The sequence below is a fragment of the Zootermopsis nevadensis genome, unplaced genomic scaffold (genome assembly GCF_977971745.1).
Source record: "Zootermopsis nevadensis isolate Lab colony 2312 unplaced genomic scaffold, Znev_1.0 Znev_ptg000021l, whole genome shotgun sequence".
Taxonomy (NCBI): Eukaryota; Metazoa; Arthropoda; class Insecta; order Blattodea; family Termopsidae; genus Zootermopsis; species Zootermopsis nevadensis.
This window is the reverse complement of record NW_028259153.1, coordinates 11210060-11226674: the sequence shown is the minus strand read 5'-3', so window position 1 is coordinate 11226674 and position 16615 is coordinate 11210060. Positions and strand designations below refer to the sequence as shown.

Here is a 16615-nt window from a genome sequence, read left to right as displayed (position 1 = left end):
TTAAGACGTAATGCTAAACCTGATTAAACATGGCCGCTACATTATCGCAACGAAGAAACGACGTGTAGCGTGTTGTAAACTCCAATATCCGGCTTGTTAATCCCCAAACAACTAATTTCATTCAGTAGCGTAAACGAAATGTCAGTTTGTTCCACGCACCACCCACTGGCTCCAAGTCAAGCAGAAGGAAGTGTGTGCTTTTAGGTGTATTACCAACAGCCATTACAGCTTATTTCCTCCCCCACATATTTTCCACTTTCCCCTCTCTGGGTTCCGACATGGAAACGGTGCACCATGGTTTATTTCCACTACTGTGCTTGTGTGTTCCGTGCCAGAGGGTAACAAACGTCTAAGTCTCACTTGTACAAAGGCTGTAATTGAACAGATAATACCTCTTAAACAGACACTTTACCTTTTCAAACCCAGCCATATGCTTTCTACATTTCTGAGTTATCAAATTTGATACCTAAAATGAATGCATTGTAACAACTACGACATTGAAGATTCCTGTCTTCTGGATTGTTGCGCTGTGTAGTCTGGTCAATGTTTACCAACGTTTCAGAGGTCATACTGATGACGGAGGCAGTATGACCTCTGAAACGTTGGTAAACATCTACCAGACTACACAGTGCAACAACCCAGTAGACAGAAATCTTCATATTCACCGCTGTGAAAACCTCAAATCTTACAACTACGAAATTCTGAAATAATAACAATTTCTCTCTTATATTCGGGTTAAAATCTAAAGATGCATATCAATTCACAGAATTCATTAGACTAAAATTAAAGTTACTGGCTTTCCCAGAAATTTCATCCCGTGGCTTCTGATACACTCCTGTCGATTTCCGTTAACTATTCTCACGAAACAATTTTTTTTTAAACTACACTACGAAGATGGCCGTCTTCAAGGATGTTGCGCCGTGTATGTAGTCTGGCAAACGTTTACCTATGTTTCAGAGGTGCATACTGCCTCCATCATCAGGGCGATCCCCTGCGGCAATCTTAATGCTTGCTGCAGTGAGAAGCCAAAATCTCACTAAGAAAATGCCGTGGTTTATTCCTCAAAGAACATAAAGCGATTGTTACACCGTTCTTCCAAAACCGAGATGGCATTATATGCCAGTGAGCTATATTTGTGAGTCCCCCGAGAAGGGAGACTGCTGTAGGGGCAATGCCATCGGTACCACGGCGTTCGTCCTGGGCGGAGTGTGGGTGTCCGTTGTATACTCCACGAGCTCTTTCGGAGTAGCACGTAGGAGTCGACGACGGTGATGACGTAGGAGGAGGGGCGGAGGCGCCACGACGCAAACAAGTCACGTGGATATCCTTATTGATCCGTTCTTCCCCCGTCTGCTGTACACTAGGTTCCCAATTAAAACTCTTGCCCACGCAGCGGGAACTGCAGGTATTGGATCGGTCGAGATGGTGGGAATTATGAATCACACGAGAACGCACAGAATTTTCTACTTTCACAGGAACATTAAAGGTAAAGTAAATACATCCAGAAGTGAAGATATATTTGTTTAGTAACAATGTCAGACACGACAAATTTCAATGTTTTTAAACAGTCCACTGGAGTGTTTACTCATGAACCTCGGACTGAAGAGACTGACTTAAGAAATTTTCAAGGAAAAATAACAAGTAACTTACTCGCAAATATAAGAGCAGTTAATAAATGTGTCAGTCACCGGAAGATGGGAGTACAAACAACTTTGGGGAAGTTGCAGACAATGATAAAAATTCAACATAACTGGTGTAACAACGATTAAACTTTAACGGAGTGTGAACCCGTATACTTGTCGGCTAGACAGATGTCTATTCTAACTGGCAGTTTCCAGCACATTCAAATTCAAATGTTGACGTTAATGAGCTAACATCAGGGCTGATCAACTCAGAGGTGGACACGGACCCAAAGTGACCCTGAGTGAAACTAAAAATGCAGTAATGTTAATGGTTTGTAACCACACACAAAAACGAGAAGTCTGGGTCATGCCCGATCTGACATTTTGATTCCAGATTCTTTACAGTATTTGTTTGTAGGCGTGTTAGGTGCCTCAGTATACCATATGCAAAACCTTCTATGATTTACAAGGGCGGAGCGTTCAGATAATATACTTGCACCGAACGTAACAGTGTATCCGTTCCCATTGCGACAGACAGGTTGGGCGGTGTTCTTTGCTGAAGTTAGAATGTGAAAAGCTACGGGGCTAAGGAGTTCTATAAGCTAAGAAATTTATTGCAAGCCAGAAAAAATAATTGCAGAATGCGTAACACCGCCTCCAACAGGTGAAGCAAAGAGCCCCCGAGGATAGCGGCGCGAAGTTCTCTGGAGAATTAATCTGCATTAAAACGTCAAGAGTGTGGGGAACATATGCAGATTTGGCTGTTGTCATTAATTTCAGACGGATGTTACAATATGATCGTCTAGAGGTTCTAATCATGCAATGTTCAAAGATCTCAAATTTCAATAAGCCAGGTTTGATTCTCGCTCGGCATAGTCAGATGTAAGTACAATGTGTCTGAGTCTGTCCCGTTGTCCTGAGGTATCTTACTTTCAGATACAAATCATCTAAGCCCTTTGAAGTGGTAACACATAATAGACCTGCGACGGTCCTGTCCTAGACAATTTGATGTGTCAAACAAGAAGCAATAGATGCCTACACAAACAGGAAGGAAGAGTGTGAAAGTAAAAGTTGAACTTACGCTTATGCACCACGTTACGTGAGCGGAGGTAAAGCCCCACACATTCTTAACTTGGGCATTGATGGAGGTGAGTGGTTAGTCCCAAGACCCGGTCGCTTTATTTCAGGTGTAACAGCGCTCGCAGCAGAAACGGAAAGAAAAATCTTTGGCCTGCAGGGAATCGAACTCCTATCGTTTAGACGACATTCAAAGTTAGCCATCCCGGTCACAATAAAGACAAAGAGTGAATACTGACAATACTTTTAATTTTCAGTGATTGACAGTCAACGACTGATACTTCGGTGTATTTAAATTGCAATGCAGATGACCATGTGGACGATCGCGAAGTGTTGGAACAAAGAAACGAAACTATTTTAAAGTCCTGCACCTGTCAGTGACGTCAGCTGAACAGGCGGTCGCGTGCCATAGCAGGGCAGGTGCAGAGGAACGAGTTGCCTGCTACCGGTAACCTCAACGGTCGAAAATCTAATTTATCAGTCGCATTTTTCATTTCGTCATCGTAAGTAGGAACCTGAGAAGTGCCTCCGGCTTGTGAAAAGGCCAGGTTTATTTCAACACCTCAAATCCCTTAACTGCATTATCAGTTGGAAATCATTCTTCCGAAGGTGAGATTTAAGGTACTTACAGCGACGAGTGTGAATATGGCTGTCTTCTGGGATGTTTCGCTGTGTAGTCTTTTATAAATCAACCGACGTTTCGGAGGTACTTACTGCCTCCATCATCAGAGCGATGTAAAACATTTATATGGAGAGTGTATAAATTACAAGTTGCACGATATATACTCATAAAACTGTGGTCCTGGTGCAAACCCTGTCTCTTGAGATTACGTCTTGGCTACACCTGCCGTTTTTATATGAAATTATTCTCAAAAATATGCATGATCTCGCCAGAACAATCACAACGCCCTCGGATTCAATTTGTATGGAAACCTATGAATGGCATTTCCGTGGGTTGAATTCAGGGTTGGCAGTAATTTTCACTCTTTATTCTCGAACAGACAGGTGGGCGTTCGACGCACGCAATGTCCCCCTCCCTTCTGTCGCACTCTACTCTGCGAACTTTTCTTTCCTGGTGGAAAGCATCCTTTATCCGCGTCCCTACATCCCCATAAAACACCAACGCTTGTCATGATGGTACAGTTGGCAGTGTATTGTTACAGACCTTTGTGATTTTGACAAGGGGAATACCAAGCTGTGTGAGGTTGTGGAACAGGCCTACAATTAGCGTATTTTACTTTGACTCGGATTTTGTGGAACTGAAGAATTTGAGTGAGCTTTGTAATGATAATCATATGTTTTAGTCCCCAGTTCAGTTTAAGTGCGGAGAAGAGACAATTAGCCAACCACAGGCTGTAGTTATCGCAATATTTCCCTAAGCTTACGTCATCCATCAGTTGGTTTTGCTTCGCTCATACGCTTGTTTACTGACTCGTTGCCTTTGAAAAACAATGAAGTTGCTAGAACTTACTTCAAAATCGTGGCGATGGAGACGTGCCAAGTCGTATAACTAGAAGGGCATAAAACTAGAACGAACAGCTGAGACGGTTTCCTGATCCTTCCTTTTCAAAAGGCTAATGGTCAGGGCGCTGAAATCGACCGGAGATCGGCCAACATAGTCCCGGGTCCCATAAACACGATTTAGTGTTCTAGCAGAATGCAAGTAGTATGGGCAAGTGAACGCTGGACGAACTTGGTTAACGCTTTCAGAAGGGACAAGTCTGTGTTTCGCAGCTTCACGTATCTCGTAAACACGTCTTCTTTACGTCCTAATAACCCTCGTTGCCATGACCTACATCGCAGTGGTGGTTACTGCAGTTCTAGCGTCGACACCACTAATCTCCACGCCACGTGACTGTAGTAAGTCGTGCCACACGGTCTTCTGATCCACGAATTCTTCTCTTCAGGACCACGTACAGGTAGACTTTCCACTGGGGTAAAGCGACCGAAACGTGAAGCTCAAATATCACTTCCATCTAATGACGAGTTTAAAAATTCATGGAGGTCTAAACCCACTTCCCCATATACATCTTCCTGTCACAATGCTTAGGGACGTTGATGACTTAAAGGTTTATATCGTGAACGACAGCCCATAAAAAATCACGACTTTTCTCACAAAAGGGTTAATTCATAATCGAAGAGTGACGCACATTTGAAGAACAGCACTGGCTGCAAAGAGGCACACTGCGAGGAGTTCATCGTGTTTTAAAAAATGACCTTCATACCTAGTGCCATTGGCAATACACGCCGTTAAAATCTCTGACCGAGGCCATACAAGGATCTGCTATATTACCGATAAATATTAAAATTCAAGGTGTCGTCAAAACAGGGGGAAAAAATCTTACAATAACGGTCCTTCATCGTCACTGTAATATTATTGCCAGCAGCTACCATAAAACTCGAATGAGCCGGGATAACTCGGTCAGTATAGTGACTATCTACGGGCTGGACGACCGGGGTTCGATCCCCGACGGGGGCAGAGGATTTTTCCTCTAGCCTCTGCGTCCAGACTGGCTCTGGGGCCCACCCAGCCTCCTCTACAATGGGTACCGGGGTCCTTTCCCGGGGGTAAAGCCGGTCGAGGCGTGATGCTGACCACTCACCCACATCTAGTGCCGAGGTCAAGGAAGAGAGGAGCTATACCTCCACTCACCCCAAACGCCTGTATGGCGTATAGTGGGACAAACTTTACTTTTTTACCATAAAACTCGAGGTACAGCTGGGTTAAACGTATTAGAGAAATGTGAAGCAAACGATCTAGGTTTTTGACCACAAACAGACAGCACATAAGAATGCGTTGTAGCTCCAGAATAAAACATGTTACATTGAAGTTTCGTTGGATACCAGCACGGAATAACATTGCACTGGAAGAGTCTGAGAATAGGCGCTGAATACATATTTGGGTATAAGGAAGAAGAAATAACTTGTATTCTTCGCCACCATCATTAGAATGATTAAATCGGAAGACGTAGGGGTATATGGAATAACACAAAACGAATCTTAAAGATATACGATGGGTCGCTGTGGGGTGGATCGGACGCGGTATCTTGTTAATACTGTGAAGAACCTTGGGTTTCCGTAAAAAGCGGAGATTTCTTTCCAGGACTTTGGTCCATGAATTTATCCGTAGACAACGATAAAATTGTGCAGGTAGAGGACAGCACTAAAATACGACTTATAGAAGCAGCATGTGAGAATGCAGATTTGATTTTATTTATATTCTAGGTGTTTCTTAAAACGCAAAAAACGATGTACTCCAAATCGCTGCCATGTTCATGCATTGCAACACTGAAAGAAATATTTAGCATTCAGGATCGTACAGAACTTACTGTTCATTCCTCTACACCGGTGTGGGTGGTGTTTTGTTGTTACTGTTGACATATTCACCTACTTGGGTAACCCAGGGAAACGGATTGTGTAGTCCTTGCATTGATTTTAGACACAACGCAATTCCATGTATGTACACCATTAAGCAGAAGATAAATAACGCTCTCATTACGTCAAAGTACTAGGACAATGAGCGTGCGCACTTCGCACTTTGTAAAACTCAAATTGCTGTCAAAAGATGGCACTGGTAGCGCCATACTCAGCCGTGTTGTACCAAGGATACGCTGGCACACAAGAAGTATCTACGTAACAGTGACGTCAGTTATGTGTCATGCTGTAGAAACCAAACATATTTGACGCAATTTCTGTGACATTCAGACGCTTAACATGCGCAAAAAAGAGAAATATCAGTTCAGCAGATAATCACGTGAAAGGAAGCTGTCCACAACCAAGGAAATTTTCTACGAAGTATGTATCGAAATGATATGTTCCAATGTTCGTGCCTGACAAGAAGTTTAAATGAAAGACAGTAATTTAGTTTCATTATTATGTTTCTAGCCTCCAGCCAACTTTGTGAACAATACGACAGCTTGGAAATGACATTCGTTCACAGAAAATAGTGGCTAGCTGATTATCTGAAACAGACCTAACATTTTGGCGCGATCGTAAAATTGACATAAAATAATGAACCTATCAAGAAAAGATGGCAGAGTAGGTGGCGGTTATGAAAAACAGAAAATTGCGCAGACATGTCTGCCATATGCAAGTCGAAATTTACCTTATATGTAAATTAGTGTTTCTAAGTGTACAATTAAATCACCAAGGGTATTAAAATTTAAATTATGGTTAACATGATCTTCAAGCCATCATGAACACATTCTTTATTCTGAAGCAACAACATGTGATTTTTCATTGTCTAGAATTACGTATTGAGGAGGCTAGGGCTCGATTTTGGGCTGTTACGCCATAGTAGTAGTAGTAGTAGAATTACGTATTACAAAAATTAAGTTAAGAATTTGTAGCTTAGATGCGTCATGTTTGTGTTGAACTAAGTATGTATTTATTATTCCAGTCTATACACAAACTTAATTTAAAAATGTAGCGCTTTTCATCGTATTACGATGACAGTCATTGATTGTCATCACCCGATAGCAGATGTAAGACACACCACACATCACAAATATGAAAATGAACATCTGACCATAGACATGCAGAACATTACGAAGACTGAAAAACCTACAAAAGAAAATCTACAAAACAAATCAATACGTCAATAAATGGTTGCATTAAAATATATAATAGTTTTAAAGATATAAATAACGATAAAAACCTGAAGATGATGCAATAATAGCATCGAAACATGTCGTTAATAATAAGCGCCGAATAAATGTAACATCGTAATACGATGAAAAGCGCTATAATTTTAACAACAACATTTTTAAATTAAGTTTGTGTATAGACTGGAATAATAAATACATACTAAGTTAAGAATGTATCCACGAGGACCTGCAGATGATCTTTAGTGGTTGAAATATGGTTATTACTGTTATTATCATTATTCGATGAGATCTGGGGTTCAAATTCCGAATACCTGAATCGATTGTCTTGTGTCTTTTTTTAGTTTATCTGTGATAGTACCTTAAATAGGTCACGACAACGTCCTTCCAAGCCTCCATCGTTCAGAATCATCCTCACAGCGCCCATTCGACATTAAAAACTTGTGCAGTGAAAAAACGAAAGAGGTTCAAACTCAATATAGCATGAATTTCACATCCTGTGCATCACCTTCAACTATTTAGCTATATTCGTGGTCGGTGAAAAATGTATTACGTAAAAATACAACGCTTTAGGTTTCTTACGTAGGGTCGTACTCAGGGATTCGTCCCACAGAACACAGTTAAGACTGAAGGACAGACTTCTGCTTATGTGCCAAGGTTTCCAATTACTGATTACACACTAAACTATTTTGAAGACAAGCAGTTTTAATCTCATAACCTAGAGGAAAATTCCATGGGCTCTTATCAGACTTGACGAGGTGAGTGAGAATTTGCATTTTATTGGGCCACACTGTGCAAGCCACGCCATGCACCCGAGCTATTGGAAGCTTCTTTTTTGTGAAATGGCTGAAGTAGCACAAGGCGACAGGTTGTCGACTGGGTGATGTGGAGAGGGGACACGCGGAGCGAGTTTCTGCTGTAGTTTCCACGATTACCGCGGTACTGCAGGAGTCCGGATAAGAATACAACCCGGAGGCCCTGAAGAATTACGTATTTTTATCCATATTCAAACTAAGATAATGCAAAAAAATTCTTTCCATTAAAATTAAATATCTCTACAGTCATACAAAAATTATATGCAATGATGGAATAAGATAAATACTTTGTATCTGAAACTTTCAGCGTTTTATGAACCTGCAAATGATTTTTTCAGATCTTTACTTTCGTCACTGACGCACGTTTGCCTCAGAAAGGTGTATTTTAATATAGTAACTACTTCCCATTCATAGCTAAAAGTACAGAGTGATTCAAAAGTCCCCGTACATCTGCAAGACAAGTTTTAAAAACGAGAATCGACTAACACGCGCACACACGCCTTAGGTGGAGTACGTGACTTGCGTCACGTGACTGATGACCTTGAACAGTATCTAGTAACTTGTGACAGTAAGTTCACCACGAGTAAAATATTCGTGCACGGGGATTTCTGAATCATCCCGCATAACCTTAACATGTTTATTTTGGTGACAATACGACTTTTATAAAAATAATTATCGCTCTCAATTTCGGTTCCGTTACCTACCCTTCCAGTGCAGTGGTTCCGAAAATGTAGGAGTATCGTTTGACGGGTCCCTTTCATCACAAATGAGAATCGCCTCCTCTCCAATGGGAAGAGAAAACTATTTCGCAGGCGATAAATTAACCGAATCATAAAGCTCGTCTCCTCTCACCTTCAACTAATGCGGAGGTGATGAATGCGTAAAATTTAACCTTCACTCCCCATACATCTTCATTCCATATTAGCTTAAGGACAACATTAAGTATGAACGAAGATTAAATGTAGACGGTGTGCCTTCATATTAACAAAAAGGGCATAGAATTATACAAGCAAAATTGTACCTTCGGAACTGTGAAACAGTTCCAGAAGGCGTCCCGCGACAGTGGCCTGCCTGAAGACAGAGAAAGCTGCTCTGGTCACAGCGTTAACGGAGGAGAACGACCTGTTGCCAACAGTCTGTTGTTACACAAATTAAATTAAACTCATCCCTGCTCAGACGAGTGCAGAGAACTCTCATTTGCTGTTCTTCTACGTACTTCAGGAAGACATCAGACGCGGAGAAGCAGGAGAAAGTGTACCATTGTCTTTCTTTTTTGTTTATCTATAAGCGTAAAGTTTCAAAAGTTTAAAATGTACCACGCTGCAGGCAACGTTTCATTTCACCTAGACAAAAACTGCAGCAATAAACACGCATACTGCAGGAGTCATTAACCTGCCTGTATACACACAAGAGCTCGCCATGCATTGCAGTCTGAACGCGAGTTGCAAATTTCGATCATCGCAGGTCGGAACAAGGCTCGTCTTCTGATTTGTTGCGCCGTGAAGTCTGGAATAAAGTTTACCGAAGTTCCAGTGGTGCTTGCTGCTTCCACCATCAGGGCGATGAGTACCCAGAAGACATATTCTTATGTTAGATTTTAGGTTCTCACGGCAGCGAGTATGAAAACGGGTGTCTGATGGGTCGTTGCGCCGTGTAGCCTGGAAGATATTTACCGAGGAACTTCTACCAAACGTCGTAACAACCCAGAAAACAGCCATTTTCATTCTCACTGCTGTGAGAACCAGAAATATCACCTGTTTTACTTTCAGTCTTTATTTCTTCATGCCTTCTTTTATTTCCCAGTAACCCAATTAAGTATTTCGCACACATTTTGTCGACAGTTGGCCTTAATTCTGCCTCAGACAAAATTCAGCAAACAAAATACGGGAAACAGTTCTGCAAACAATAAATAAGAATTCAACAGCCACTTGTCCGTTAAATTGTTCTTTATCTCTATTTCTCGGTTTAATTTATCATTAGCTTTCAATATTCTTGGTACAAAAATGTTTTCAATTTAATACAGATTTCGTATTAAATAGGTTTTACTGGGCCTTAAAATTAATTTTTACGTTTTTAATAAGTCTGCAGAATTTATATTTACTTGGAAACTGGGCACATCTGTCGCATTGTTTTAGGAACGGAACGAAAACAGAAAAGACTGTTTTAAGGTCGTGTCGAGCCAGTGACCTGGAGTGTAAGAAAACTGCAGCAAAGGCGGCAAGCAGCGAACAAGCTTTCGGATTGTGGACTGCGATTTAATTGGTCCAGTAACAGGTCAGCGCTTATGGTGTCGATAATAGACGACGAAGATGGTCGTTATGAATTTTATGGTTTACTTTAAGAACATCACACTCTATCGACTTATGGTTATCAGTAGGGTTCGGATGTTCATGACCTAAAAAACCGAGAAATATGCATGCAAATATGCATGCAAATATGCCCCCAAAAATAGCGAAATATGACCCAAAAAAAGGCTAAATATGACCTAATTTGTTATAAAAAAATATTCGCTAAAATTTAAAAACAAGCGTTTTGTATTTCACCCATGTTATTTATTTATATATGCATGTACAACTATTACCTAGTTATTAGTTTCTGCAAATATTAATGGTTAGAACTCTAAAGGCAAAGGTCTGACTGTCGTCTGAAGTAATATATCAGAACAGTGATCAAGTTGGCATTATGATACGTTTTCTGTCTGACGTAGCCTTTTAACGGCACTATAGAAACTCAGAGACCACACTACGTCAAAGTATGATGATGATAATGAAGAGAAAGTCTGAATCCCAAAAGAATGCGGCCATGACATATCTCACTGAAATGTGCACTAATAACTACATAGAGCTAAACATCATTTCCAGTCCGCTCCTGCATCAGCTAGTACCTGACACAATTTACACACGGAAAACTTTACTGTAGGATTTTAAAGTCAATAGCATGTGTGGCTCTTGTACGCAAAGCAACAGACGACATAAGAATCACGAAATTTTGTTAAAATCCTTCGGACTAAAGGAGATTAATGAGCTTGTAACAAGTTAACAATTAATTTTGAGGGCGGCCAATTTGACCAAGCTGGCCGAGAGTTCGCACAGTGGAAGATGATTAACACTCAGCAAGTTCGGAAGGAAATTACCATAGGTTGTTCGACGGTGCTGTGGTAACATGCGCTTGAAGAGATGCTGAAGTTCAGAAAATGCGTGTTATTTGCAAGTCCTGTAGATGTCATTATCACCAACGAAATACGTCATCAGATTCTGCATTTGAATAACAAGGGAGCGAGAGTACGTGTCTTCTTAGAGAGTCAATAATAAGAATAAATACGAGGGGAATCTAGTTCGAAGGTAAAGCAATTTTCTTGCGTTAGGAAGGGTTTGGGCTTTAATCTAAAAATTTCCAACAATTTTGTTAGAACGTAATGTGGCTATATTTACTGAAAATTTGCGTTAAAGGTTGTTTATGATATTTGTTGATAATATTTTACTGGTATATAAAAAAACATGACACCGTCTTTAAACGGAAGGATCTAACAGGCTTTGGTATAAAAATTATTCCAGGGGGGAAAGAACAGAAACAGTTTCTGGAAGTCACAATCCGGAAACAGAAAGCGAACGTCTGTGCCTCATTCGTATTCCTATCAGCTTGGCGTGTGGGTGACGACACAGTTCTAGGCAACTGATAGCAATTCTAACAGTAATACAAAGCGTACTTAAACTACTATGGAGAACTGAAACCTCATCGACTATTGCAAGCCACTGATACTATTGCCTCTCGCGACACATACCTTGCCCGCTGTTCAGGTCAGCAGCGGAGGCTGAGTCATGGCGGGGATGTAGCTCAGTGGTAGAGCGTTCGCTTTGCATGTGAAAGGCCCCGGGTTCGATCCCCGGCATCTCCACTCATATTTTTGCTTCCTTCTGAATAATTTTGCTTTATTTCCCAAATGTCGTGCCGTGAATTTTGTCTGTTGGTTTTAGTGGTTCATCTGTGTGACTCGCCCATTAGAAAGACATCAAAATCTATTTTGCTTGTACTGACTAATTAGATTACCGATTAATTATTGATTAAAATCACAATATAAATCTTCATCGGCTTTCACGGATAAGACCTATGGTCTGTTCCGATTCATAATCAACTTAGAGTAATTAAATATTTTGTAGACTCCTTGGATGGTGGATCTACCCCTTGCCTACACAGGACTGCACAACGCAAATTGATGCTGATATTCGCCACTTTTTCTCTCGAGAGTTATTAGAAATCGGGATCCCAGATTTTGAGTGACCCATAATGACAATCGGAATTTATTTGCAGACAAACATTTCACTCAGCTCGTATTAATTAGTAGTTGAGAGTATTGCACGACTTGATTAATAATGTAGACTTATTTTATCAAAATGTAGGGGATGTAGCTCAGTGGTAGAGCGTTCGCTTCGCATGTGAGAGGCCCCGGGTTCGATCCCCGGCATCTCCAGACAGAAATTCGTTGAAACTTTTTGTTGGTTAAACAGAACAGTCAGCGATACAAATATAATCTAGCATCCAATGAGATGAAATAATAGAAGTTTGTACAGTACGCTCAACTAATTATGCAGAATTATGCACACTATTGTTAAATTAGAAAACCTGGTGGACATTGTGATTTTATATCTGACTGTACACTGCGTCGAATCTGGCTGTGCTGGTGGGTGATAAGCTTCCTACATACGCATCAGAAGTATAAATTAAATTAGGAGAAACAATTCAGGAATATATCAACTGTTAACGTTTTTAAATTTAATGCACACAATAGGATACATGCAAAAACGTTGCCGACCTCTGTAACCGTGGAAAATGATAGAGCAGTCCTAGTACAAGGTAAGACAAAGTGGATGAGAAAACAAGATAACTAATCCGCTTAAACTAAATAGTTGACAGTATCAGTATGCTGAAGCAGAAAAGAGCCATTATTTGTACGGCGGACATAAAAGAAAACTGCAGCTGTAGGTTTTGCCACCTGACGCCTGAGGGCGGGTGTATGTAACACCTGTTAGCAGGTGCTTCTGAAAAAGGAGAGGAGATGCATATAGTTTCACACATGTTGGCCTTGTCTGCAAGCAAGCCGACGGCTACCCCTTCTAGAGGTCAAATAACAGTCGCGGGTCAGCCGCCTCCTTCCAGAGACGTCAGTAATACAATGGGATGATTCTTGTGGGCCTACCTACAATGTAGAAACACGCGTATCTATGCTTAATGCATGTGACTGAATGATTTGATCCGAGGCAGTGTTTCTCAAATGAATATTCAATTACGTTTGGTTATTTTGTGACAGGAGCAACATAAAAAGTGTTCAAAAAAAAAGTCATACCAGAATTTCACCTGCCCCACACAAAGGTGCTTCATGATGAAGCAACTAGTGTTGTATGTTGGAATAATAAAATTTGTGGACCTCACAATAAAGGGAGAAGCAAAAATAGAGTAAAACCAAAACAGGTGTACAGCAAATTGAAGAACTTTTTTAAATTAACCTGGCTAAAGCTAACTGAAGTATTTCATACACCTCCGTGTTCTGTATCGACTTTCTACCCTAACCACGAAATATTTTGGTAAGATAAAAAGTTGAATTTCATTGTTCATTTTATTCAGCGAATGTGATGCTGTTACGAAATTGCATTATTGCGATAGAGTACTTCTAAATGTCTTCGAAACACAAAACCCATTTCTCCTTTTCAGTTTTAATGTATTCAGCAACTTATGTCCATTGCTGTTTCGTCACTATGAAATTATATATAACTCAATGTACATATAGTTTACTTTTACAAGCCTCATCAACACGTGAGGCGAAATGTTGTAAAAACTAGAATAAATATCCAACCCTATAAAGTTTGTGGTGCTAACAAAGTGAACTAATAGTTATGGGTGTCTGTCCTTCCCGTATAGAGTCGGTGTCGCCTGGGGCAAATGATGATGGCGCTTGTCAGAGTGGCTGATGACGCAATCACGGGGGATTCATCCACGAGGTTGAGTGGGTGGCAGTTTGGCTGGGGATTCCACATGCAGTTCAAGGTCAAGGTCACTACCGCGCGCAGACACGCGTGTATGTCTTCCCTGCATAGTACCTGCCATTGCTGGTCGATTTTAACGAAAATTAGAACGAGTCGATACATTTTAGTAAAACTTCCCAATGTCAAATTTAATGAAAATCCATTTAGCTGTTCTCGAGTTGTAAGATTTGAGGTTTTCACAGCTGTGAGTATGAAGATTTCTGTCTTCTGGGTTGTTGCGCCGTGTAGTATGGTAGACGTTTACCATACTACACGGCGCAACAATCCTGAAGACAGAAACCTTGTTCTCGAGTTGCCACATACGAACAGATATTCATGACAAAGTTAATAAGAGCATTACTGCAACAATTATGTTGACTTGGAAACCAAAAGAGGCAGATAACGTGTGTGTGAAATAGAGTGCTAATAGACCTGTGTATTTAAATGAGTTAATTGTCTTTACTCTAGACTCCAAGAGATCGTGGACAAATTTAATCGTGCTTGCACGTGGATATATAAGACACGCGAACCATCACGGTAGGCGGTGTTGTGCTGCGAATCCTGTAAGGACTATAAACTTAATAATGCTGCTGCCCTTGGGTAACGTTTCTGCTTGCACGGGATGCAGCTCGGCCTTGTCGTGTCTACCACATCAAGTCTAGCCAGGCGTTTGTAACAAAACGAAAATGAAACTTTACTTTTTAAGTCTGCAATGCACTGGACATGAACAGGGACCAACTACTTTAAGACCGCATCCCGGTGTTAAGTTTGAATCAAAAACACACCCTACAATCCTATCTCTTTAAAATTAATTTTAATATTATCTTTCAATGTACACTATATACATTCTCATTTATTTTTCATAGTTATTTCCTTTCATTAGACGCTCTACAGTCTGAACTACTAAAAGAGTTTCTAAATAAACCACAAAATAAAAATGACTGCAATAATTGCACCGCGTACCTACCTCAAACACGTCAGACGCGTTACTATTTATCTAAAATTCTGTACAATTATGTAAATAAATTAGTAAACCTTCAAATGCTTGAGTACTTTTCAATTATACTCTTAAACTAAATATCAGGAACATGGAACCTCAGGTAGGTAACTTAATATTAAATCAACGTAAATCAAACCCGGGTCGTCTAATACATAACCTGTCGCTATACAAACTAAAATATCACGGCTCATTGGTAGTATTTAAATAATACATGTCAACCCTAAAATTAACAATAACAGGCCGAAATTCACACAAGAACAATTAATACACAAAAATAAACAAGGCGAAGCCAATGGGATCATATGAATCGGTCGCAAGAAAATTTGTTAACTGAATTTGGTATTACATGAAAGGAAAGAATTTCTGAATCATCAGCAGGAGAAGACTCATGCACTTAAATTTCGTGTAGTCCTATTGGATTGGCATGCTACGCCAGTTAATGGCCTTCAAGTAAATATGAGGTCATAAATATCCTAGAACAGATTCACCAATGGACTTGGAATTTCCTACCAGCTGAGAAAATTGTCATTCTTTTCACGAATTCTGAGAAAACAAAACGTGGGATACTCAGCCGACTGACTTTGAGTCTATAAGCTCACATTTCATTCTAGGAAGATAATGAAAAATTGACATTAATTCAAATTCAGAATCTCCAGAATGTATGAAAGTTTCAGACTACAACATTCTTAATAAAACAACGAAAGAAATACAAAAAAGTAGACGTCCATAACCTTAGAGTGACGGCAATCAAATTTAAATAGCGCTATTTGAGTTGGACGGGCCACAAATGGTTGTCAGAGACGTACGTTTCGACTATTATATGATACAAAAGCTTCTTTCTGGATTACTGGCTTTGTGAACCAAAATTTCTGACCTCCTAAATTGCAAGCAGGAAGGATATCTTTTTGAAAAAAGGGGTACTGATGCCTTCGATGCTAAAAAACAATAAATGTTGTTTTTACTCGTTTTTAATGTGCACGTACCTCCACAAACTTCATGATATAATTCGGACAAGTCTCGTTTTTAAGCAAACAGAAACTAACGAATTAAATTAGTAGGATGAGCTTCACTGACAGCATTTATAAAAGAAAGAACAAACTGTAATGTGATATTTTTCTAATAAAAACTAATAACAAACAATGACCAATATAAAATACATCAAACGATGAACCAGACTGAATAAATTTCTCCCTGCTCAGGATAAAGCTACACAGTATAAACGTACTGCCCATCCAGACGAAACCTGTGTGTCCGGAAAACAACCACAACAGAGGAACTACCGTATTCAGCAATCCGACATCGCCACAGTAGTCCTTTGACAACGACCCCGAATGTAAAATGCAGTTTGAATACTCTTGTATCGTACCTGTAGCTCCCAATACTACGAAACTGACAACGACTTTAAGTACGGCTTTGAAAATCAAAAGGAACATTCTGGTTCACGCCTACGATAACTCTGGGCGAAAACATAAATACCACA

At 40.2% G+C, this 16615-nt stretch overlaps 1 long non-coding RNA gene and 2 other non-coding genes across 3 annotated transcripts; all 3 read left to right on the top strand.

The window, feature by feature from the left end:
* The first annotated feature begins 6311 nt into the window (after positions 1-6311).
* Positions 6312-6881, top strand: LOC110827122 (uncharacterized). The gene is made up of 2 exons (XR_002542223.2): positions 6312-6494; positions 6585-6881. It is a non-coding gene; the product is annotated as an uncharacterized LOC110827122 (long non-coding RNA).
* Positions 6882-11941: 5060 nt separating this feature from the next.
* TRNAA-UGC (transfer RNA alanine (anticodon UGC)) lies at positions 11942-12013 on the top strand. Its single transcript has one exon. It is a non-coding gene; the product is annotated as a tRNA-Ala (tRNA).
* A 501-nt stretch (positions 12014-12514) lies between these two features.
* Positions 12515-12586, top strand: TRNAA-CGC (transfer RNA alanine (anticodon CGC)). The gene has a single exon. It is a non-coding gene; the product is annotated as a tRNA-Ala (tRNA).
* The last annotated feature ends 4029 nt before the right edge of the window (positions 12587-16615 follow it).